Genomic DNA, 27,429 nt, shown 5'->3' with positions numbered 1-27,429 from the left:
TGAAAAATTGAAAATTGTGTTTGTGAAGAAATGACAAAAATATCAAATTCGTTGATTTTTTGAGGAAAAAATTGAAGATTTCGGTTGTAGAAAGCTGATTGAATGTGTAGCTACACACTTATCCAGCACACACGGACAGAAAGAGTTAATCGGCTGGACAAGCCAATTTGATAGTGTATGGGGCGCTTAAGTTTTCCAAGACTGATGAAAATCAAAATAGTTTTGATTTCAAAATGAACCCCCATCAGTCTGGGCGAATTGTGTTTATTTTCAAATTGTCAATAAACAATTTTGAAAAACAGAAAATAATGTTCGTGTAGGAACACAAAAAACGTAGAAATCATTCAATTGTGGAGGAGAAATTCAAGATTTTTAGACTTGACTGATGGTGCTACACACTTGTCAGTCACACATATAGAAAGGGTTCATCGGACTGACGGCACAGACTGATAAATGAGTGAGGGCCTTTAGCTGTGTTCCTTTACTTACCTGAGGTTACCATTTTTACCATTTGTTACCATTTTTAACCTGCAAAGCGTTCCTTAACCCAGAAAAGTGACAAAACTGGAAGCAATTTTTAAGAGAGTGATGCTAAGTTTACATTTACGAAATCCACTCGATTTCAACTGTCAATTCCATAGCTCAAACGTCAAATGAAATCTCATCTGGATTTCATTTGACGTTTATCCTATGGATTTGACAGTTGAAATCGAGTGGATTTCGTAAATGTAAACCAAGCATGAGAGAGGAGAGAGGGCGAAAATGGCTTTCTCTTCTACCACAGGCAACCAGACAAATTTCTGCAGGTAAAAAATGGCGGAACTGATTTTTCGACTTTTGTTTGACGATTATTTTACAATGAAGAAGAAAATGGACGAAAAACAGAAGAAAAAGTCGAACGCTGACAAAACTTAATTAAAAACTGTGAAATAAAAGACTAAAAATTGATTTTTTTTACGTTTCTTTTTGACAGTGCTGCCAGATCTACCATTTTTCCGTTCCTTTACTTTTCTGATAAAAATGTTCATGAGATAGCAATTTTGACACTTTTCTCCTTTACCACTCTTACGATTAAAAAAGTAAGTCCCGGGCCATACTAGAGTAATTTCACTGAAATTTTGATATGAAATTATGCGTCTCTAGATCGACGTCCATAGAAGAGTAAAATCATAAAATTGCTGTAGTGGGGAATTCGATTTAAGAACACCTAATTTCATGAAATTTTTTAATGAAATTCACGCTAGTGTGGACCGGGACTAAAGGAACAAAGCTATTATATGTTCTATGAGGCCGAAAGCTATAGCTCTGCGTGTTGCGTGTGCGTTCAAAAATACAAAAACAAAATACATGTATTTGTTGTTTTCAATTTGAAATACATGTACACTGCACCCCGGTTAACTACCTTTCATAAAATTCCAAAAAATTGAGGCAGTTATGCGGGAAAGGCAGTTACGAAAATCCCGCATAACTACCTTATGTGGGTAGTTACAAAAATCTCATCTCAACCTTACAAAAAATGACAACAATTAGAGCATAATCGCCAAAAATCAAAACGGTCTATTGTGAAAAAAGTCTAAAGATATATAAGTTATATTATTTAATCAGTAAGAAATTTAGTCATTAGTGAGCATAACACCATAACATAACACTGGACATCTTCATCACAATTCACGTAGTCGTCGAAATTGATTTTCTCATAAATACACCAGTGCGGGTAATAAACCGAGAAAAACAGTATTATCTGTTCTTTTTGGGGAAATATTTGACGGGCAAATATCCGAATTGGGTACTTATAGAAAAGTAGTTAAGCGGGACAGTTTGAACTCATTTATATGAAAAAACTTTGGGGATTCAGATTGTGAGGCAATTAAACGAAAAAGGCAGTTAAGGGGTAGTTTACACTATATGTAAATATCATATGACATGAAATTTTCCATCGTTATATATTCGCTATTATGTGTAATATTGGTGATTTTCCTTACGCCATTTACTCTGTGCGTCCACACCAGCGAAAATGTAAAAAAAACTACGTCTCCACATTGCCTCCGTGGGTAAATATGGAATGTTCTTATTTCGTGTCATATGACATTGATAGATAGTGTAAACTTCCTCTAAGCAGAGAGGTAAATAAGCGGGGTGCAGTGTATTTTGTGTCTGTATTTTTGAATGCACACGCAGAGCTATAGGTTTCGCCCTGAAAGTTGAATTTATACAACTTGAAATTGAATACGCTCGACGTATTTCGGAAGTATTCATAAGAATATATGTGTTTTAATTTGTTTTTTCACCACAAACGCTTTGGGAATACGGACGTATTTAGGCATGCCTCTTATACATTAACCGATTTTATTTTTAAATAATTAGTAGTTGTATGATTTTTAAAACTGGCTGATGAAGTAGATTCTGTAGCTGGTTTTCGAATTTCCTTTCTATATCCCATCATGGTGCGGATCATGGTGTGTTCGCGATCCCTACGAAAAGGGAGGTCGCCCCCTCGGTCGGCAGGGGTGGGAAAGAGAGGCGTGGGAACGTTCGAAGGAGTTGTTCTAGTATAGATTATTGAATTCATATATGTATTTCATTCGAGATACTGTTTTTTTTCTTCTAATTTTTACCTTTAATAGGCATAACATATACATATCTGGGGCTCAATTCTGTTTCTATAAAAATGTGAAATGAAAACTTTTATAAAGGAGAAAACTATCAAGCTGAAAACACATACAACGTTTGGATAAAGTTTTGTGTCGTTTTGGCCGTTTTTACACTGTTGGGCATGATGCCGAAAAATTCAAATTCATTTGAAATATATGCCGGCAAACACATCAACGCCGGACTTTGGTGTCGGCATCGCCCTGTTGTTGTTTTTTGTCAACGCCCAACGCAAAACGAACGTTGTATGTGTTTTCAGCTTCAAGTGAAAAAAATTATAAAGGAAATATTTTTCATTTAAAAATTTCATAGAACCGGAATCCAGCCCCTGTAATGCTTCTGTTCTGTTATATATAAAAGTATATAAAAAATAAAACTGCGTATGCATTTTGTCTAGTCTTTACATTTTTTGGACTATTCCAGTACTTTATTAAATGACAAAATTTGAAAGAGTGTGAAAGACTCCCACATAAATTGTGCTGTGTTTTGGGTAAAGCCCTAAAAATAGCTCTGTTCCTTTACGTGCAAGAATCTTCAAGTCTTACCATTTTTTATTCGAAAAGCGTTCCTTTACCTTTAAAGCCATACAATTGTTATGAGAGCAGTTCACATCTTTTGTTACTTTTATCACTTTTACCATTTTAAAAAGTAAAGGAACAGGTCAAATTTTAACAATTTTTTGATTCTGGAACACAACTTTTGTGTTTCAAATTTTAAAAATCGCCTTTCATAGAAATATATGTAAAAACGGCGTAAAAACACAAACTTGACATTACTGGCTAGAGCGTCAATTGTCTTTTGTTTGGTTGTTTGGTAGTATTTGTTTCTCATTTACACGCATTACAAAAACAGCTCATTCTCTCTCGCGCGCGCTCCCATCATTCAAACCTCTCCGGAATTCATGGGCTATAGAAAACCAAACGAGCATTGTGAATTCAATCAAGAAAAGTTATTGGTGGTGTTCGTTCGTTAGAATTCGCATCCGCGTAACACAACGGTTCCAACAAATCTACCCAAACACACAAAAGAGAAGAGAACAAAGCAAACAAATTATTTATTAATGAAAGAAGGAAAAAATATTCTTTTTAAAATCCCAGCGCATTATCTTCTTCGTCGGTACCAAGTCAAGTGACAAAGTATTGTAAATTTGCCAAAATCCAAAAGTTTCGATTCAGTCGATATTTATTTACAAGCGAAAAGTACTAAAAACGGGAAGCATTTTTCTGCTGTTTCATCAATTGGTTTTTATACACATTTCAAATAATCTATAATAGTTCTTTTTCTCTGCTTGGCTCAGTGTTTGAGTGAGTGAAAACAAAAAGTAAAGTAAAAAAAAACAAACCAGACAGAACCATAAAAACCATAAGTAAAGTCGAAAAGTTTTAATACAATATTCTTCGCCTGAATTCTAAGGAATAGTCGAATATCAGCAGAGCAATAAGAATTGTCATAACTGCAAATATCTAATTCTACCCCCATCATTTCATCAACAATAAAGAAAAGTGCAAAAAAGTGATATTTTTATTAATAACACAGAACCAAAAGTGAAGTTTGTTAAAAATATTTTTATTAAAATTGTTATTGTTAATGCAATCTATCGCACTGATTTTCTACACCAACAACTACCATTAATACAATTGTAAAAACGCAAAAAGGAATCTCAAAGAAGAAGAAACCTAAAGTAGTGTGAACCCTTGTGTTTGGTGAGAATTGAATGAGATTTGTAAAATCGCAAAAAACGTAAACCAAGCGGCCCGCAAATAATCCAAGCGCATTCAAGAGAGAAATAACACAAAACGAGATAAAAAAGGTAATTTTTTGTTTAATATCTAAGATTCAATATCTAGTTTACAATGTGTTGTTGTAGTTGTGACTTGGTTGGAATTTCATTATACAAGAACAAAAACAACAACAAAAAAATTGTGAATAAATTTGCATTCTATTGATTTGTCTCCGGTCCGACCGTGTGAGATTGTTAAGTGTGTTTGTGTGCGTAAAAAAGTGTAAATGAGCGATCGTTTAAATGAGTTTGGGGTATTTGGGGGGCTATCTTGGGCTGGCTGCCTGCGTGCAAGTAATTTACAACCACACGTACTAACGTTAACGTCATGTATATGCGATGCCATTACTGCCTGCTGCATACACACCACATTTTTTCCCAGTTAATGTCTGGCTGCCTAGTTGTTTTTCATCATCGTCTCCTATTTTGTTTTTTTTTCTGGTGCTTTTCGTCACTTGCGCCGCCAAGCGCGCAGAGACGACACCAACAACAACCGGCAAAATAATTTATTTTTCCCTCTGATGTTGGTTGATGCGAGGAGGTTCCGTCTTTGCAATTTCAACTCCCAATGTTGGATGTTTGGGGCAGCAGCAGCATCTGCAGTGTACATTTTAATTTTAAACTACATACAAACGTACGTCGTATGGCAATCACGCACGCTCGTTTGCTCCGTTTGGTTAGCTCGTAATTGAAGTCTGTCACACAGAAATTATTTTAGTTGCGGATTGTAAGGCCTTGTACACACGCTGCGACTTTTGATGCATGCATCACCATTTTTTTAGCGGTGTTGCAAAAAATAGTAGTGATGGAGGGAATGAAAATGTACGAAATGTATGAAATGTAAAATTTCATGACTAATCACTTAATTTATTAATACCATTTAGAATGTTAAAATTATTTAATGTACATCATGGATTTAAAAGAATGTAATAAAAATAAATGGACTAAACTTCCTCCTTTATTTGATAAGTATGTTGTCAGTTCTTTATTGCCTTCATAGTTGAAACTGAATTGCTTGTGTTCCAAATGTGTTTTTAAAACATCAAAATGCGAATTGCAGAAAAAAAGAATTTAATTTTTTGAATCGATTGGGTTAATATTGACGCCGTTCGTTGCTCAATTTGTTGCCCAACATTTCGTAAAAATATTTCAATAATTATAATTGTGTGAACACCCATATTGTCGGAGTTTTATTACCTGTACCTCGTAGAATGGAATAACCCGAATGTTGGAAAATACATTTTTACCTAACAATTGCTCTGTTCCAGAACCTGCAAGAATCTACTATTTTTTACTACGATAACAGTTTTTCCTTTATGTTATCGGAAAAAATAGTTAAAATTAGTAGATTCTTGCAGTTCTGGAACAGACCAAATGTTTTTTCCAAAAAATTTGTTATTTACATTTGTCGATAAATATTAACAAATATTTTTACCTGTTTCAATAATTTTGGTTTAACAATTTATACCTACATGCATTCAACAATCATAACATGTATGTAAATTCGTACATGTTTGTTAAAAAAATTACACTTCTTAAATGCAACCCTACAAGAACGAAAATGGTGATGCATTCATCAAAAGTCGCAGCGTGTGTACAAGGCCTAAAAATGTGCTTATTGTGTGAATGTGTGTGCGCGTCTTGTAATAAATTGCTGTTGTGTGTTGTGCAGTCTCAGAATTGATTTTCTTCCTTTTTCGTTGTTGTCTGTTTTTGAATTTGTTTTTTGCGTTTCTCTTCGTTGTATATTTTCTTCGGTTCTCGCGTTACGCTTGTCTCGTTGTTTTGCTCTTTTGTCACGTTTTTTCCTTTTTTGCCTTTTCTTCTATATTCGTTGTTACTTTTTGTTGTGTTTCGCAAGTTGTTACTACACTCCAGCGCCGCCATCCACATTCAGTGGTGCCAATATATCATGTACGAGTATGTGACAAGTAAAAAAAAAACGTCTAATTGGAATTCATTTCTAAATGGTGGGGAAATACAATAAGTTAAACTGCAGCTCTGTTCCAGAACTAAAAAGTTTTTACAATTTTTACCACTTTTACACATTTTGCGTTCCCGTACACAAAATTTATATGAAAATCGTTTACGATTTTTACAACTTTTACGACTTTTACCACTTTATAAAGTACGGGAACAGGCCATGCATTAACATTAACAGCGTTGAATATGTTTTACGTAAGATATGTGAAAATATATAGCAAATAAAATCTCGATAAAGCGATTATTATGGTAATAAGTTCTAATGAAAAAGTATTCTAAGAATAGATTTGGCATAAGTCTCGTTTAGGAGCACTTCTCGGATCGGGCTGAAATTTTTACCATAGTTAGTCCTTAGGACCCTGCCCACAACAATATGTAGTTTTCCCGGGAAGTTCATACTCCCCGAGATATGGGTCTTGACATTTTACTATTCATACTTGGGCAATAATGTGTACCGTTTTAAGGTTTATGGAGAGTACTTTTGTTCGCTTAGCCGACTTTTGCACCTGACCATAGGACAAAGTCTATGTAAAAACACTTTTGTTGTCATTTGTTAAATGTTGTAATATTTAATAAATTCATTTTTAAAAAATTAAAATGCCTTTCCGAATTATTAATAGCATTAGAAAGCACTCTTCATGAGCTTTAAAATGGTACCCATATTGTTAATTAATAATGGTGATAATAGTGGAAATGTCAAGACTAATATCTCGGGAAATATGGATTTCCCCCAAGAAAACTATAAATCGTTGTGATCGGGATCCAAGGACTACCCACAGTAGAATTTTCAAAATATCCACTATATGCTCCCAAATTTAGCAGAAATTATTATCGTTAATCGTTTTTGTGCTCTTGGAAGAATTAGATGGAAGCCAAAATAAAAATTAAGGGGCATTGGATTCCGGACATTAGTCAAGACAACAGAAACCCCTTCGCTTGCAGTCAATATCTCTCAAGGTAACAGAAACCCCTTCGCTTGCAGTCAATATCTCTACGTGTGGAATATCTAAATGCCAAATTCATGTATAGTTTTCGAAGAACATCAAACTAGCCGCTGCAAACGAAAATGGAAATAATATAGATATCACAGAATATCTTTAGTTCTATCCATTCTTTACTATATGTTTATCATTCTAACCAAATCGACGCACTCTGTTCTTAATTTTTAAGAACGTACGATTTTTGTTCAGAGCATTAAATTCATTAAATTAAATTCAGAGTATTAAATGAGTCCACATCGCACATACATAGTTCTTATTCTACAGCTTGCTGAAAAAAGAAGTTACTTAAACAGTCTTCTTGGCTCAGCTTGACAGATGGATGACAGAGATTGGATCGTATGTTCACCCGTGATTAATAATAAGCACGTAGTCGGCAAATGTATCTCTTTCCCATTTGCAAGACTTACATGTAATTTTGCAGAGGCCCGCGATTATTCCTGCGGCCTATTTCAGGTGGTACTTCTTCTTCTACGTATGGCAGTGGAAGAAGTAACACTCCTATCTATCCTTAAGTCTTTTGGTTGCAAACGTCATATCGGCCTGCAATTTTTACCATCGATAGATCTTTTTATCCTGATTAAAGCAATATAAAAAACCGGATAACCGCCGGAATGATACTAGGTATATTGCCGTTATCAGGATAAAAATATCTATCAATGGCAAAAATTACAGATCGATCCGACGGTTGAGATTGGGTTGTTAATTTTTATTCTATAGGAGTAATGGTTTTGTATTGTGGTGTCGTAAATTACCCCTTACTTGTATTGATTTTTAATTCAATAAAGTTTTTTATAGAGCATATGAAAAATATGGACCACAACCATCCCTCTTCCATTCCAATACAACTTATTTCATGGTAACTTGTTGATTTCACTCCTGCCATGTTTGAAGCATCTCAACCTAATTTAAGCCAAAATTGAACAGTTTCAATTACTTGTGGTTTTAGGTTTTCGAAAAGACCGAACTTTTCTATAACTGTACGGATATTTACTGTTACTTCCCGCTAGGACAAAACGGATAGTGAAAAGTATTCTACTCCCAGTGAATCACTTTTTGGGAGAGAATGTTCTTTCCCGATGAGAAACAGTTTTCAAATGAAGCGTTAGAAATGTTTTTGGATTTGAAGTTAAGAAAGTTGAAAATGGCGCAAATCTGTATCCATCGTACAACATAATTGCTGCTAAAAGAAAGTGGTTGTGTCAAAAGGACAAAGTTACATTTACACCGAGTTCAGCAGATGCGCAACTTTAGGAGCTACTAAATCACACAGCTCAACGAAATACGGTAATTGTAAAGTTACTCTGATGATTCTTCTAGCCAAAAACAATGCAAACAACATCTATGTGAAAACGCTTCAGTTACTGATATATTCATTGTATTATTTGTATCGTTGCGACTAATAAAGAAATTTGTAGATTCAGAGAATATTTTAATTTAATTTTAATTTATTTCAATTCTCTTATGCCCAGTCTTTCGACATGGGAAATGTGTCAGTAATATTTCTAGACAATCTATCGATCTGAAATTTAGATGTTGGTTCCGGACAGCAATGTGCATGGCCTATGCTCCGGAGCATGGGAAGTCGAACAGAAGCACATGTACACTATAAGCAACATCGTGTGCTTTCGTTCCGTTGAGGCATTTGAAGGTACACACTTTAATATAGCCCCCATGTAACAGTTTTACTCGATATAAGGTGTTTTGAGATTTTAATAAACCACAATTTGCACCCATTGCTCCTGTAATTTATCACTTTGAAAGATTTTTTGCAAAACTCCGTTTTGAAAAAAATATTCATACCAACCTATATACAGTGTTGGTCACACAATTAGCACATCCCACTATCAACATTTATTTTGCCTAAAAAGACCTTCAAAAGTAGTTGTATTGAATAAAGTATTTGTACTAATATATTCTCAGTAGTATGCTTAAAGAATACAATGCAATACAGAAACTGAAACATAACTGTCAATTTGACTTACCCCCAAAAATGTAAAAAATGTCCTAAATTCACTGGACACGTAATTAGCACACCTTAAAAGAATCACTAATATTGTGAATAGTTTCAATATGTTCGTCCATATTCAGTTTTAAATCCCTTTCTTTTGGGAATAAGTTCCAGTCTGCTAGTTATACTCTCCACCAGTCTCCGAAATTTCAGTGTCAGAAGGGAATTATATGGGGTACACCTTGGGTCCCAAGGACCGATGGAAATTTCAGTTTTTTATCGTTTTTTGCACTTGTAAACAAATTCAATGAGGCAAGTAGTTCATAGAAACATCAAATAAAACATCATATTCTTGTTCATCTCTGTAAATTTGCGAACCGTGGGATGTACCCACCAGCAGTGTGCATCTGTAAAATCCGTTTGACACAAACATTTTCAATAAGAAACTGTAATATGATGGTTTGAGCTATTGATTATATAAATACTTATCCATCTGGACTGAATTTTACCGATATGTCGTGATGTATGCCACGATAAACCTATGTTCATCTCTATGGGACCTACGCAAATTTCAATAATTTAGTAAACATAAGGCAAATTGGATATAGTCTAGTGATACCGCAAGATAATATGTTTCCCGGAGCTTAAAACGATTAAATTTAAAATAAATAATCCAGAAAACATTTATCTTCATTAGTATATGCCTACTTTCATGGATTCTGACCAATTTCAGAAAACCTCAAAATCCTTTATTGTTAGAAAGGGGTTATACCTTTAAACATACTCATGTGCTACGTGTTCACCTAGCGCTTTGTTGACAGTTTTGTAGTGATAGGTCTTTGGTGTTATTCAGACTTGTAATTTTGAATAACAAATGGTGTTATAAGTTGATCCTTCTTTACATAATGGTGCATTTTATTGATCTTCATTCTATAAACCCTTTCCAAATCGAAATTTTTCTTGAATGAATCATCTACCTTAAACAATTTTTGAAAAGTTTTTGCACTTTATATTTAAATTTCAGTAATCGGTTAACAATTCCAATGATTTCAGATCCAATTGTACATTTGTTTTTAAAGTTTTGGAGACTTTCTGACGTTTAGTGTACATTACGAAAAATGGTCCGCTATTGGAATATATTTTGAGATTACCGGGTGATAAGTAATTTTTTCTTTGAAAAAATGATTTGTTCAATGCGTTTTGGATATGAATTAACTTCAATATAAATTAATTTTTGTATATTAATTGAATTAAATTAAAAAATCATACGGTGTGCTAATTATATGTCCCCTGGATAATTTGGGCGTCTTCACAAAACTTTTATTTTCAAAAAACCACTGATAATACTATTCACTTATATCATTAAATCTGTTAAATACATTATAGAAAAGGATTTTGTTTACGAAAATATTTCAATTTGCCCTATCAAAACTCTTAGCTGACTGAAATCATTTGCCCCAAAGGGGTGTGCTAATTCTGTGACCAACACTGTATATTTACGATTTTTATGCGTTTGCCCCATATATCAATGTGACCAAAATTGAAGGTTTTAGGGTCATTTATTAGGTATTCCGAGATGTTTACTTCTCCCGTTATATAAAAAGAATCCACAACATCCATAAATATGGAAGAGTTGCCCAGGCCCCGTATGCTACTAGGTTTCATCCAGCTGCACAATGGTCTCAAATCCAAATTTTCTGGCCAAAACTATTTCAACGTCCATTTTGTATTGAAATTAATTGTTATTTATAATAAATGTGTACAAACTGAAATTCTTACGTTTTATCGACCAAAATGACCAAAAACAGACAAAATTTGTTGAGCAGAGTGGTCCCGTTGTGTAGGGTCTAAATCAAAACATTGACCTATGTTAATAATTTTTGGTATGAAGGATTCATATCTTCCAAGAGGTCAAACTACCAAATTTCAGCCGAATCGGTCATAAAGTGTCGCTAAAATCCACAAAATATCTAAAATCGGACTATGACAAAAAATTGACCTATTCTCAAAAAAATTATACATACTTGTTTTCTACACTCTGAAACCCTTAAATATGAATATTAAGGAAAATCGGTTGATAGATGTTGGTATTACCGTTCTATTTCAATTGGAAAATTCTCCAATCTTAAAATAGAAAATTCGACTTTATTTTAACTGTGGCAAATTTGAGCACGATTTGACTTCTGAATTTATTAGTACAGACCCCTGCTATCTTTCAAATTCGATTTGGAGGTGGACATACAGTTTGTCAAAAAAATGTTTTCAAACTGAGAAAACGAACACTTTTCATGCATTAATTAGTAAAAATGACAAATACTTGTGATAAAAATGTCGGGTTTTTTTGCAAAAATTAATTGGTCGACTTTTTTAAGACCAAATTGAATAGATAATAAAAAATTTACCCCACATAGTTCAACAATAATAACCAAAAGAATAATTAACATGTAATGCAAGGTGCCAAGAAAATGTTTTCATAATATAATTAAGGTTCCAAAATACCCCATGTTTTCGGTAAATGTTAAAAAATCATGACATTTTATGAATTTTATTCTTAACAAGGATTAGTTGCTAACAAGTATCAATAATATTAGGCATGGAATATCCCCACTAAGAGGGTTACTATATGGACCAAGGGGGTACCAGATCATATTGCATGTAAACAATGTCCTATATGTCTCAAGCCGAGAATATCTAAAAACGTTTTATGAGTATTTTGATTTACAAAGATGGACTGCCATCAATTACAATGAATATTACCTACAGCAGAACTCGATCAAGAGGGTTGCCAGATCGACTAAAAAAGTACCAGGTCTTAATAACAGTAAAGTGGACCTCCTAGGACCACAATTAGATCTTAAAAGTGGTTTATTTAACTGAAACCGAATTTAGGGATAAGGACATTCACTAAAACAAACCAAAATATAACCAAGAAGTTTAGTTGTTGTTGTTGTTTATTCGACCTTTTTGGTTTTATTAAAACAGTTGTATTTGTTGTTGAGCTTTAGCCAGGATGCGTACACGGAAAATAGCGTATTACAGATGAATGTGTACACTTTACACAAATGAAAACAGATTCTTATAGGTCCATTGACGAAATTTTGAAATATCTATTTATGAAAATACTCTAATTATATTGGTGGACCAATTGAGACCCCACCTACAAAAAATGAAGGTTTTTCATAAAAGGTCGATATTTCGAAATTTATACAATCAACCTGTAATCAAATTATTATTTTCTTATAGTGGACCCAATGGCCTAATTCTTAAATTTTTCGTATGTGGGGTCTCAATTGGTCCACCAACATAATTAAAATAATGGACCTATAAGAATCTGTTTTCATTTGTGTAAAGTGTACACATTCATCTGTAATACGCTATTTTCCGTGTACGCATATCTTTTCTATATCCTGAGCAATAGTCTAAAACATATATACTTGAAAATCGTCTTTCAAAAACGTTTTTTAAAATTGTTTACCTTCGTACGAATCTGTTATACAACTGTTATACTGCTATACCACTAGTTATGTGGTTTTTGTCTCCGCTAGTTAAAATCGATTTTATCTTCACACACATCGAAATTATAAGCAATTTAAGTTTATCGATTTTTTCGGTAACGCAAAAAATGAGTTGGAGAATCGCACTTCTTGTATAGAAATGTCAATAAATAACTTAAAAACGCATGACTCTTTTATTTTCATTCTGTGATATACAAAATCTCCGAAGTTATGTATATCTCAAGTCGTAACAGGCTCATGTCCCAAGGACTCTGAAAATCAATATGTGTACATGGGCAACAATGTTTACATCCTTGAATAAAATATTAATAAATATAGGAGTCCGCCAACTGTAGAAAAGTTTTAGACTACAAAAATACACAGGAAATGTCACCTAAATTATGCTGGAGGAGTAAAATTAAGAAGTAAACGTTTAATATTAATTATTTGAACTTACAAAATTATAGCTCTGTTCCAGAACAAAAAAGTTTTTAAAATTTTTACGACTTTTACACATTTTGCGTTCCCGTACACAAAATTTATATGAAAATCGTTTACGACTTTTACCACTTTATAAAGTACGGGAACAGGCCACTCGGTAATCCGGACAATTCGATAATCCGGACATCGCCGAAACATGTGGTGTCCGGATTATCGAGACTATACTGTATATAAAAACATTGATTTTATTACGCTAATTTTACAAATTTCATCGTTCTTTTTGTAAATATTATGAAAGTACTCATTAACAGCTTCCCGATTCAAAATAACTTTGATCTCACTTCTGTATATTTATGCAGCGACGCAATACAACAAAAATTGTATATTTTACAGCAAAAAGTCTGTTTTATTTTTACATAAAAAAGTGTATCTGTGAAACATATTCTTAAAATCAGTTATGATTTGAAATTTACACGATTAGAAGTAGTGATATAAACAAGCAGTTATGAAGTTTAAAGAACAAACATGTAAAACAAAAATAAATTAAAATTAAATTAAACAATTTGAAGCAGAAAAATTTTAAGAAGGTCACCAAGGAAACTGCATCTTTGTAGATATACATATGTAATACAAAATATCGAAGGATGTCATAAGGCATCATTTTAGTACCATTCGATCTATCAGTAGAAGCAAAGAAAAAGGATTGCAGATATTATCGATATCACAATACCAACAAAATATCACAAAATTGTGGCAATGAAGATATATGTATATTTAATACTTTGTTTTTCTCTAGCATTTGCAATCAGTGGAAGCGAAAAAAGATGGAATATTTGCAATCAATTTTCAAAGCGAACGAATTAACATTATACCTGCATATATTTCGTCAAATAACTTAAAAATATATTTCCTACGAGACTTCTTTATAAATATAATTAACAATAATTTATGTGTCTATTATCGTTGTTCTTTAACACTCTTTTCGTACTTTCTTTAATTGCTAGGAATCCAAACGCTTCATTCATTCATGTTTAGTGGCCGTGGGGAATTCGACATAAAATACTATAATTTATGGTTTCATGTTTGTGCTAAACACGTTTCTTTTACTGGCTGATAATTATTCGTTAATTTTTCTTGATGACACCTTCAAGAGATGTGAAGTCATACTGAAGAAAATATTGACAACAAAAAATATGTTTGTGCTCAAAGATTTCACAGGGTTCAGAATGCTGGCTTTCGAGTTCTCTGTTGACACAAGATATCAATATTAATTTTTTGCTGACCCACTTTCATTCGGAACGTCTAAAACGTAAAAACCCAAAAGTACTATATTGCAGTTTCAGAACCTACAGAGTCTACAAATTTTGAAATTTTAACAATTTTTTCATATATACATAAATTTAAAAAAAAAAAAATAATAATAATAATAAAAAAGTACTTTCTTTCAGGTTCTGGAACAGAACAGATGTTTTTCCGCTAGTTTAGAAGGACACACCAATCTAAAAACCTCAAACTTAATTTTTAGTGAAATACTATTTTGGCCGTTTTGCTGACAATATATTAAATCTGTCCATATATTGAAGTCTCATTCCCTGGCCAAAGGTGTGCCTCATACGAAAACAGAGATATCGGGGTCAAAATACGACGAAATGTAATGGTGATGCAATGGACCACTTTTATTTTTAGACGTCAGCGGTTATACCACTTTCGGCAAAACTGGCTGCTACGCTTTTACATTTTATACCCTCAGTTTTAGGCTTTTTATACGACCAAATATGTACCTAACAGAAATAATGGTTTCAGACCCCAAGTAGGTTTGGTCGAAACCCCTTCAGACAATTTGGATTTGATTTAGCCATGTCCGTCGGTCTGGCTGGATGATGCGCACGATAACTCTGGAATGGATCAATCTTCCTGCCACATATCAGGTTTGAATATGGACTAAGTCGGTAAACTCCTTCGTGTACCTCCCACAACAACATTTGGACAATGTACAGTTTAACTGCTCGTTTCGGAAGGTTCTTTCACGACGGCACAATTGTTTTCGGGGTCAAGTCCATACTTGCTGAGATATGGCCCAAAAGATCCAAAAATGACTGGCGGCACCAACTAAACTGGTAACACTCGAAAGCAGAAATCGATTTGGTCCAAACGTTGCACATCGTATTATTGCTTACAGAACCGGATTATGTCCGACTATTGACTACGGTTCACTCTTTCGAGTACCTTCCAAACAAAGTTTGGCAAAAGTGCAGTTTAAGAACTCGTCTGGAATCGTTTTAAATTTTTGGGAATATGTGTGTGTGCGGCCCTAGATACGACGGTACTTTTTTGGGAAAGTCCACACTTCCTGAAAAATCGGGCCAAAAACTAAAAAAAAACCCTATGGGCATCAGAAGTATTGTGTTTATTTCTTTTCTTTAGTTTCTAGTCTGAGGGTATATCTCGGTCAGCACAGCTAACTTGTACTTTCTTACTTCGACTGTTTTTATTCTAAATAATGAGTATATTATGTAAGAACGAAACATTTGTTGTGGACAACCAAAACCGGTTATCGGGTTTTGAGTTACATAACCGAAACCGGTTTTCGCCAAAAGCGTAATTTTCGGTTAACCGAAAACCGGTTATTTATTAGTGACGCTTAACCGGGTTTTAAAAAATATTTCATTACAGTTGTGTTCTTGAAAGTTAACTAAACATAACGAACAAAAGGTACGAAAAAGTTGAAAATGTCAGATACCTTTATGTTTGAAAAATATTTTGTGTAAAATGTAGAGTTGTGCATGGTGTAACACGAAGGTAAGATAGAGCTCCCAGTTGAGTATAATTTTTTCTAAGTGCGACCGACTTTTGTCAACGTGAAGTTGGTATTTGTGTTTGTATTGTTTTGAAAATATACATATGAAAAATATTTTTAAATAAATTCTTAATTCTTAAACAAATTCTTAAAAATATTTTTAAATAAATTCTTAATTCTTAAATAAATTCTTAAGAAATAAAATCTTAATGTCTAATTCATTTTCGGTCTTTTTTAAATATTTTTATAAAGTGATAGAAAATATAAAAGAAAAAAAAAAAAAACAACTTGTTGCATATGTCATTATAACAATTCTGACAGGAAGCGGGCATACGTGTAGGGTTGATTTGCTATCGTTTTTTCGAACCTGTTCTACCTTACTTATTGTTCCATGGAGTAGTGCCAATCTAGTTCATTTGACCGATCTAGTTCACTACACAGTTCCAATGTTCCCCGTCGTTTGTATGAAAAAACTGTGTATACATAATATCACGGTAGTTTATTTGGCGTTACATTTTGGGACTAGTACAGAACTAGGAACTAGAATGCCCGACTAAAATTACCCTTGTAGCTACAATTAAAATGAATATTTGGTCCAACATAGTCATTATTTAACAGACCACCGAATTTTCCAATGCTGCTAATATTCACTATTAGGCGGAGGTCTGTGCATAATTAATACGATCTTTTGTCGACGATAATTTGAAAACAAGACGAAGAATCCAGACTTAATAAAATGTAAACTTAATTCTTTTGGTACACGATTTATGTTTGTAAGGGCTTTTACTATTCTTAGAGCACAATTTCTGTCTTAATTTTGCTGTTCCCACTTCGAGGTTGAATGTCAAATAACAAGGATATTATGAGATAATTATATAATAACGAAGTCTGTATACTTAATTTACCTATTGCCGCACATTTTTAGTCAAATATTTATCAATTATGAGCAATTTTGTACCTATTTAACAAAACCAGGTTTGATTTTTTTAAATCGAAAACAGGGTACTCAATTCTTGTTCTATGAAAATTTGAAATGAAAACTTTTATAAAGGAAATAAATGTCAAATGAAAAAATTTATAAAGCAAATATTTTTCATTTCAAATTTTCATAGAACAAGAATCCAGCCCCTGGTTTTTTGAAAATTTCGGTTAACCGAAAACAGTTTTGTTTGGAAAACCGGTTTTTTGGACACTCTAATTTTTATTTATTTTTACCTTGAATTTAAATTAGGAAGTTATCGAAAAGCCTCTGAGTTCGGATATGCCACCTACAACTTGGTTTGTCTATGTTACCAGCAAGTTTGAATCTATGTTTGGCCCCATAGGTATTTATTGCTTTTAAATGGACAAGGAATTACGAATGAATGCATAATTCAGTCTAATTCCACGTAAACTATTGTCATGCGAACCTTTTTCATCGTTAACCTGTAATACTATAATTCTGCGAATGTGTATATTTACTCATAATTCAATGAGATTTCCATTTTTTCTTTTTGTTTCGCTTTAGTTATTAATTAAGACTCTCATTGCCCTAAAAGTAATTACTCAATGAATTGAATAATCAATTAACAGCTCGATTTTATGTACTTAATTAATGCAAGAGGAACCCTTTGTACATATCCAAGAAATGATGATAAAAGGATGACTTTTGCTACCATGACAACGATGCAAAAAGAAATCTTATATTATTCCGTACCGTTTTAATCCGATACGAAGAAAAACTACAAACAAGTGCAAAAAGGTCTTCGTCGATGTTCAATTTTATGAAAGAAGTTTAATTTTAATTTTAGAAAACAGATTTGTCCTTTCTGCAGATAAAACGAAAAGAGGCTTATTACATTTTTTGGGCTGACATAGTCATTGCTTTGGTTTCCTAAAACTAGGCATCGTTTTGTAATCTTTAGCCAAAAAAAAAAAAAAAATAAAATGTATTGCTGCTGTGCATTACATGATGACGTCAAGACAAAACGCCAAAGGCGAGCGATTTTTGAGACAAATTTTGGCTACAGAACCGTCTGCCTGCCATGATATTTTGTCGGATTGACTGTCTGTCTCTAAAGCACATCGAATGAGTTTTAGTAACAACACTAAATGTAGTGGTGCTGCAGTATCATGCAAAAAAGCCGACACATCCCAATTTCAATTTGTAATTTTGTCTCCTATTGTTTGACTTAAAGGCAAGGCATGCAAGCACCAGCGTCATTGCACTTACTTCGATTACAGCATTAAATGGTTGTTTGCGCTCACAGGCCATCCGCAGAAGTTTGGACTGTTTGTTGTTGCTATGGTCTTTATTTTTTTGGTCGCATGCCAACAAAATAATATTCGCAAAAGAGCTGCACAAATGGAATATCGTTGCTATCGGCTGCTGTCGTCGTTTCATGCTTATTCATCCCTGTAAAAGGGATGAGCTTTTTTAGAATCGGCTTCCTACTCTACCACGCAATTAAAGAGACAATTTTGCAGTCTACATTTTTTTGCTATTATCTTAAAAAATATTAATTTCTAGTTCTTTTTTATAAGAGTTTAGGTAACTATTTAATTCAATTGACTCCTTTTCCTTCGGAAAAAATATTTTCTCTCTCTCCTTTTCTCCCGTTACCTCTTTGCGATTGCAGAGAACCCTATTCTTTTCGATGGTGGTACGTAACATGAGTTCAGTGGAGAGAGACACATCAAAGATGGCTCTTGGAACCTGGATGCAGGACATCCAAAGTGATCTGGCTTGTGCTCTCTCGTCGTGAATCTACGAGGCTTCGGCCCCTTGTTCCTGAATTCCACTTACGATTATCCAACGTTTCAAACTTGACCGGAGGGTAATCTGCTCGATATCCTCAAATAGCGTGGAGTGCTTTTGATAAGTCGAGCGCAACCAAAACTGTCCCACTTCGCGGCTTGTTTTTTTTTTTTTTTTTGAATCCTAGACAAGTATATAAATAGATGGCCTGGAGCCCTGTTGTAGGACTGCACAATGGTCTCAAATCCAAATTTTCTGGCCAAAACTATTTCAACGTCCATTTTGTATTGAAATTAATTATTATTTATATTAAATGTGTACAAACAGCAATTCTTACGTTTTATCGACCAAAATGACCAAAAACATCCAAAATTTGTTGAACAGGGTGGTCCCGTTGTGTGGGTTCTAAACCAAAACATTTAACTATTTTAATAGTTTTTGGTACGAAGGATTCATATCTTCCAAGAGGTCGAAATACCAAATTTCAGCCGAATCGGTCATAAAATCCACAAAATATCTAAAATCGGACGGTACTTTTATGTGGGAGCTATGACAAAAAATGGACCTATTTTCAAAAAACTTACACATACTTGTTTTCTACACTCTGAAACCCTTAAATATTAAATTTAAGAAAAATCGGTTGATAGATGTGGGTATTATCGTTCTATTTCAATTGGATAATACGTACAATCACAACAGGTACTTACAAAAAATTCTCCCATCTTAAAATAGAAAAATCCACTTTATTTTAACTGTGGCAAATTTGAGCAAGAATTTATTTCTCAATTTATTAGTTCAGTCCCCCAGCTATCTTCAAAAATCAATTTGGAGGTGGACAAACTTGGACATTTTTTTAAAAGTTTAAATATATTTTAAAAATATTAAAAAAAAAATAATTTTCATTATACATACAAACAGGGAATTTTCTACTCTAATTTTTGGTTCTTTTTTTAATATTATGAAAGTACTCACCACCAGCTTCCCGATTCATTATAACTTTGGTCTGACTTCTCTATATTTATGCAGCGACACAACACTACAAAAATAGTCTATTTTACAACACAATTTGTTTTTTTTTTTTGCAATTAAGTGCCAACTTTGACACTGCTCCAACTAACGGCATCTATCGGTAATTACATTTCCAGACAACGGGACTATGTGGGTAGCTCATCACTCTCATTTGGTAGTCCCGCTGCCTCACAAGGCTCCCTGTAGGAAATGTCAATAGTGAATCTATACTGACTTACTACTGACATTGTCAACAGTACTACTGACAAACTGTAGACAACTAATGTAATTTCCTATAGACATTTTGTATGAACGTGTCATTCGAAAGTCAGTACTAACCATGTGTTGACATTGGAGGTAGTAAGTCAGTATAGACATTGGAGGTAGTGAGTCAGTATAGACAATGGAGGTAGTGAGTCAGTATAGACATTGGAGGTAGTGAGTCAATAGTACCAGATTTTCAATACTAAATTTTTTAGCTTATTTGGAACTTTTCATAGATAAAACAGCTATATAGTACGTTTAATAAGAAGATGAAGCTACACATTTGTTTAAATACTATATTTCATTAAAGAATAAAACAAATAATATTGAAAATGCTAAAAATGTACAAATTGCGTATTACAGTATTTTTATCTTTTTAAATGGCTAAGCCAAAGATTTCACATAAGTAAAAATTAGTAAATAAAGACAATGTTTTCAAGGCTGCTTAAACATTTTAACATATAAATAATAAAAAACGTGTTCGTTTTATTTTCTTGGCCAAGTCGCACCAATGACTTGTCTGCTTAAAATAGTTCTTCTTCTGTTGCACTTAACGTTTTATCAGCCGATTCGCTGAATGTTGATATAACATCTAGGAATTGAAAAGAATAAACATGTATAAATAATCATAAATAGAGAATATGTCCTTAAATTTGCTTGCCTATTACAGCTGTATGACATTGGAAAAACCTCACAATCGATTTTTGTCTAATAATTCTTCAACATTGTAATTCATTATTATGTTTAGTTGAATTCAGCATTTCCAGCGAGACGGAACAATACATACATCAGGCTCCACAATCTTCTCTAAATGTTCTACATAATGCCTAATTGTAGAAATTTCACCACAAATGTTGTTAGTCGCCTCAGAATTCGTACTTTGCTATAGAATTGTTTATTTTTCACATGTCTTTTATATTTTCTTTTGCTCATACTCGTTATTGAAATTATATGCTTTAAGTTTTCACGATATTTTATTGATTTTTACAAAAACACTTTTTTCACCAACAGCAAAAATTATTTTACGCCAAACAATTAAGAAAATTAAAAAAAAAGATGCTTCGTTGGGCTATCATCTGTCAATATACCCAATGCTTCTTATGAAGGTAAAGGTATCAATAGTTGACAACCTGGTGACAAAGTGTTGACTTTGTCACCATATTAGTAGACAAAGTGGCGACATGTCAACACATGACCCCACACTTCCTACAGGGCTATGACAGTTCTCTGAAGCTGTGTTTGGTGAACTATTTTAAACTAGACCAATCCGGTTTCCCATGATTGCTGAAAATGCTGCGTTCGGAGGTGGTAAGATCGGGTGGTCCATTGATGAGGTGCCTGAAATGAAGCTCCCACTGAACATATTTGTCGATGGTGTAGTGATTCCGACCATTGACTACCCTAAAACATTTTTTGCAACGTTCGATGGCATGTTTAAGTCACAGCTACTTGCGATAAGGTCAGAAGTAGGAACAAGGTTCTCAATTCGCTGGCCGGCAGTACCAGCGCCAGCGTGGTATGCAAAAGTTAGCGGTACGCAGTGGAAGAATATTCAAACCTGCAAGAATGCGGCCCTGAGGACTGCAACAGGGTGACTCCTCATTACACCAGTGGACCATCGCCATGAGGAGACGAAGGTTTTACCGGTGCATCTGCTCAACAGGATGTTGTCGATGCAGTAGCTGATTGGGTGTTATCGCCATTAGCGCCAAAGTCGCGATTTAATGGACGGACTTCCACCGCCTAGGCATTTCAGTAGAGATCTTCATGATCTAAGTTATAAACGAGAACCTCTCGATCAAAGGCAGGCTTAAATAGCATTCACACTGATGGAGTCGCGCAGACAGTACACGCAGAGAAAAAATATTTTTCGCTTTTGTTGGAACAAAAATATCAATTTTTGTTCCAAAATTGTATCTGTTTTGTTCAAGCATTGTATTGCAAATCCAAAAATACAATCTTTTGCTCCAAACATAAAAAACAAAAACAACTTTCGAAATTCCGCAATATTGTAAAAATCATTAACAATACCGATTGGTTGGAACTATCATAATCTAGAATTTTTACAAAAAATATTGTCATTTAAAAAATTTGCTTTTGTTGTAGTTTTAAATACGTAGTGTTATTTTGTTTTTTCAGTAGATACACAATTTTTAATTGAAAATTCCTATTATTAGTTCAAAAAAACATATTTTTGACTATATTCTCTCCCGTTAACTTGTTGAGTATTTGCTCTGAATTCTAGTAGCTGCATTCTTGTTTTGCTCTCTTTAGTTTATGTGTGGCAGGCGGTGAAGTTATTTGTGTTTGTGAATTCTTTGTCCTTAATCAGTTTTCGTTTGGCAGTCAAAGAAATTGGATCAAAAAAAAAGTAAAACATTAGTGATTATAAACTTAGAAAAACAAGATTCCAAGACAAAAATGCAAAAAATCGAATAATAAAAGTGTCATACATATTAAATCTATTGAGTTCTTTATTATTTTAAAACTGACTGTGTTTTCTTTTTTTATGGCGTTATCTACTTTTAAAATACCATGTACTTTTTTTGTTTTTCGTTTTCTAATGTGTTTTTGTGAAGCGGTAAATATAAAGTGGTGGTTGAAGCAGAATTTGCGTTGAAAGAGATATTAAAGAAGAATTCCGATAATTCATACATCTTTGACACAATAAATTAAATTTTCCTGAAAACGTCGATCCCTTTTGGGTTCTTTTTGTACTGAATAATGTTTACAACACGCGTTTGTAGTTTTGACCAAAGCTATTGTAAATATAGATAATTTTACCTCAACTCTTCTGAATTCTAACAATATTTATTGTCCATTTTTACCAATACTGTTTTTCATTGTTGTTTGACACCACCTCTTTTGAATCTCTCCTTCTACTATCGTATGTAAGTTGTTATGTGTGCGTGTGTTTTGTGGAGAGCTAAAAACAGAAAAGGTGGTTGAAACTTATTATACGAAGAGAAAATAGAAATATTTTTTTTTTTTTAATTTGTGTTTTTGTGAACGAATTGTCGGAATTCTCAGTCTCATAATTTTTGCAATGCATGCTCAATGAAGACCAAAGAAACGACTACTAATGGTACTTGTATTTCATTCCGTAGTTTTGTGTGTCTGTTTTTAACGAACTTCATAATGCAATTTTGTTTTTATTTAGCGGGATAGGATTGTTTTGCTGCAGACTTTTTAAATTTAGTTAAGCAAACATAAAACTAATCACCGACAGCTGAAGTGGACATTTTTAATAAGAATACTCTCTAAAACCAGTTATATTCAGTAATTTGGTGCAACAATTCATTTCTACAACCGATTTTGGTTTGGGCATAAAATTAATTAGTAAGTATCTTATTTCTGTACTTTTACTAAGCGATATTTCTAACACATTTTATTTCTCTAATTTAGCTTCAAATTCTACTAACGACTTGGATTCACAATTTTCCTGACCGAATAAATCACAAGAAATAGTTTACCAACATGCTTTATTTGCACATCAAGGGACGAATCTTTGTTAAACTAAATAAAATTAGCGTCAATCGAAATTAAAATTATCTCAAATCAGTGTTATTTAAATTTTTTAAAAATCATATTTGAAATAAATAATACAATGAAACTTTTTATATATATTTTTTAAATGTAACACATTAACAAGGTAGGTATACAAATTTTATTCCAACCATTTCGCATTGCAAAAATAAATATTGTTACTTCTGACCAAAACTATTGTAAGTTCTAACAATATTTATTGTCCATTTTGACCAAAACTATTCTGAATTGCAACAATAAATATTGTTACTTCTGACCAAAACTATTGTAAGTTCTAACAATATTTATTGTCCATTTTGACCAAAACTATTCTGAATTGCAACAATAAATATTGTTACTTCTGACCAAAACTATTGTAAGTTCTAACAATATTTATTGTCCATTTGGACCAAAACTATTGTGAATTGCAACAACATATATTGTTAATTCTTACCAAAACTATTGTAAGATCTAACAATATTTATTGTCCATTTGGACCAAAACTATTGTTAATTGCAACAACATATATTGTTACCGCTAACCAAAACTATCATAATTACATGTTTGGTCCAAGGCGTTATAGTGTCAAAGTGACAATACATATTTATATTTAGATCACATAATATCGTCCAGTGTGACAATAACGATTGTTGGATTGACAATACTACATAAGGAATCCAACAATATGTTAACAATATATATTTTGCTCTTGGAATATTGTTGGATCAAACATATTTTTTTCTCTGCGTGTACAGAGATAGTGTGAATGCCGTGTTTGGGGACCAGCCTACCCGCTTGGGCGATGGGCTAGATCGGCATCGGAAACTCGTCGATTCTCAGCGTTACAGTAACTAGTTCCACTTCTGACCCCTCACAGTGCAATCAACTGTAAACTTTAACATGGGGATGTCATAGGAGGTAACCAATTGACACTCTATGCATTACCTGTAGGTGGTATTGTACTAGTTCCAGGTTTACAGTCATATACCAGTTTATTTATAAAAAAAAGTGGTGTGAAATAGTCACAACTGACGCTTCGTCGTTTACTTGGGGATATTTAGGTGTCACTTGGTTCCCTTCGCATTACTTATAGGTCAATTGTGAACTAGTACCACTTACCTCTAGTATAGGACTATTTAAATTGCGACAATTGGAATTGCTAGCGGGTAGAGAGAAGAAGAGGGCGATTTGCATATTTCCTTCGTATTCCTTTTTTATATATGTACGAAGATATTGAGTCCATCAACACTAGCTTCTGTTATTGGATGCTTCATTTATATTAAAGTTATGAAGAAAATGTAAATGTGAATTATTTATACAACTCGTCGTTTAAATTAAGTTAATTAAGTCGCAACTGACGCCTCCTCGTTTACTTGGGGATAAAAAGGTGACAATTGGTTCCCTTCACATTACTTAGGGGCCAATATTTGTACTAGTACTGATTAGAACTAGTTCTGGACTACTTGAATTGCAACAATTGGAATTTTCGTCGCAAGCGGGTAGTTAAGATCTGGACGATGTAGCCTTCTTCATTCGCATTGGGCCCAAATTGATGCTACGATACCCAACACATCACCGCATGTGGACGACTGTTTAACTGCCCAGCTACCCCACTCACCTGTCTCCTGATTTTTTATGGATGCAACCAGTCCAAGTTGCAGAATTTTTGGGTCTGCATACAGAGGAACCGTTGCTACAACACCAACATAGTGCGAGTTGTCTATTCGTTGTATTTTGTCATATAGTAGAGATCAAAGGCATTCGGATATTTATTCCAAGACTTCCCACAGATCGGCTAAAATTTCCGCTGTTGGTTTTTTTTGTTTAATTCGAATTAAATGTATTTAAGTATTCCAAGTTCTTTACTTCTAATTTCGACGTTTTGATGGTATATCAACATGCTAAGTAAATTTATTTTAATTAAAAGTATGTAAAATGCGATGTCTAAACACCAAACCGCGTGCCTTTTAAGTGTTCCAATTTGATGACAGCTGCGGCAACGACTTGTGTGATACCTCTGCATTCAGGAGCAGGGCCGTTCTAACATTTTCCATCCTCCAAGAACAAATTGAGAGCTCTACTTTCACTTGTAGGATTATTTCGTTTCCGTTGATTGACTTGTGCGGAAAACTTGGACATTTCACGTACATTTCGTGATACCCATAACCAATCTTGATGTCCATTTAGAAGCGTTAGAGCTATTTCTCTACTGCCTCCTCGACAACACAGTTGCTTTTTTCACATGAAAATATGTACCCTCCTCCAACTCCCTTTGCATTTTAATTGCATAACCGCGAATATTGACTGTGAAGATTTTCCCTTGACTAGAGAAAATCTCATCTCAAAACAAACATCCCAAAATGAAAATCAAACAATTTACGCCTGTATTTTTCTTGCCATCAAAAAAGTGTCTTAATTAGCATACACTTGCTGCTTGAGTTCAAATTGCTGAAGAAAGCAACATAGATAGTAGCGGCTTGGATGGCTGGCCGACCGACCGGCCAATCGGTCAGGGTAAGACGTTGTGTCAAGTCATAAGAAATGTTGCTTTGGGCTGCACTTGTACGAGTGCATTCTTTGTGCACTGGCAACAAATAATAGACCAACCGTCCATCCACCTCGTCCAATGCCTTCGTCGTCGTCACTTTTCGAGTGAAAGAAAAGTATGTGCAAACAAAGCAAAGCACAAAACATTTAATCTTGTAAAAGTTCGTTTCGCTTTTCCTCGTTGCCATTTTCTTTTTATTTTTTTTTTTTGCTTGATGAAAAGTATGGCCACAATGATGATGGCGTCGACGAGGAAAAACTCTGCCAATGATGATTATAATTATTACAACAAGCCTGTCTGACTGCCTACCATTTGTCCGTCCGTTCCAAGAGCAACTGCTGATAGTCATATGTTTGCTTTTTTAAAGTTTCTTTTCTTACTGTCGATATTTGTTCTTTTGTACGAACGGATGGATGTATGGTTAGATGGATGGATGAATTGGCTGTACAGCTCTTGCGGCCTGCTGCCTATCTATGTTTTGTTTTTGTATGGAAGATGGATGTGTCTATATTTGGTGGTGGCAATGTTGGTCGCTTGGTGTACGAAATAGAGATAAACGCATTTGTTGAGTTTTTCATTTTTTTTATTATTTACTTACTTTTACATTTCTTAACACATATTTATGATTATCTATCTACCAGAGATAGGCAAGAGATGGTGCTCTCTAAGTTCATGTCTGGACTGCAAATGCCTTCGCCGTTTTAGTAGAATTACTGGATATGAATTTGTTGCCTCAGTAGCTACTGAAATTTGATATTTCGTCTTTTTGGAAATTTGTCAGTGCAGATCCACTTTTTGACATAATCCCTCGTAGAACGGTACCTCCCGATTTAGCGAATGTTGAATCTTTAACCACATTATCCAACCGAAATAGCTAAAATTTGGTGCTTACTCTTCGTTGAAACATTCCCACAAAGAAGGTCGGTAAAGCTCCAGGTTTTGATATAAGTTTTTAGCCACATTGTTCAGCCGAAATGCCTAAAATTTTGGATTTAGACTTCCTTAGAGGTCTAAAATATTCCCACAGAGAATGGTTGGTACAGGTCCACGTTTTAATGTCCTCAACATAGAACGGTACCTCCTTTTGTTCTAAGCTTTTAACGTTTTTATTCAACCGAAATGGCTAAAATATGGTATTTGGTCTTCTTTAGGGGTCTAAAACAATCGTGCTGAGAATTGACGATATTGGTCTATGTTTTGATATAGCCCCATTTGTTATTTAGTCTCAGTTAAAGGTACAAAACATTCCTGCAG

At 33.8% G+C, this 27,429-nt stretch overlaps 1 protein-coding gene across 12 annotated transcripts in view; it reads left to right on the top strand.

Annotated features, from left to right (window-relative positions):
* The first annotated feature begins 3,471 nt into the window (after positions 1 to 3,471).
* Positions 3,472 to 27,429, top strand: part of mub (poly(rC)-binding protein mub) — a 260,107-nt gene continuing 236,149 nt past the window's right edge. For 8 of the 12 annotated variants that reach the window (XM_073980220.1, XM_073980215.1, XM_073980221.1 and 5 more), the window contains exon 1: positions 3,582 to 4,459. The gene's annotated coding sequence lies outside the window, so the exon portion shown is untranslated. Of the gene's footprint in view, positions 4,460 to 27,429 lie in introns of all 12 variants that reach the window. The other 4 variants (XM_073980214.1, XM_073980210.1, XM_073980207.1 and 1 more) reach the window with 2 other exon arrangements.

This window comes from Musca autumnalis, unplaced genomic scaffold (assembly GCF_047663935.1).
Source record: "Musca autumnalis isolate F117 unplaced genomic scaffold, ASM4766393v1 scaffold_4, whole genome shotgun sequence".
NCBI classification, from domain to species: Eukaryota; Metazoa; Arthropoda; class Insecta; order Diptera; family Muscidae; genus Musca; species Musca autumnalis.
Note: the sequence above shows the minus strand (reverse complement) of the source record. Positions and strands in the feature narration are given on the sequence as shown.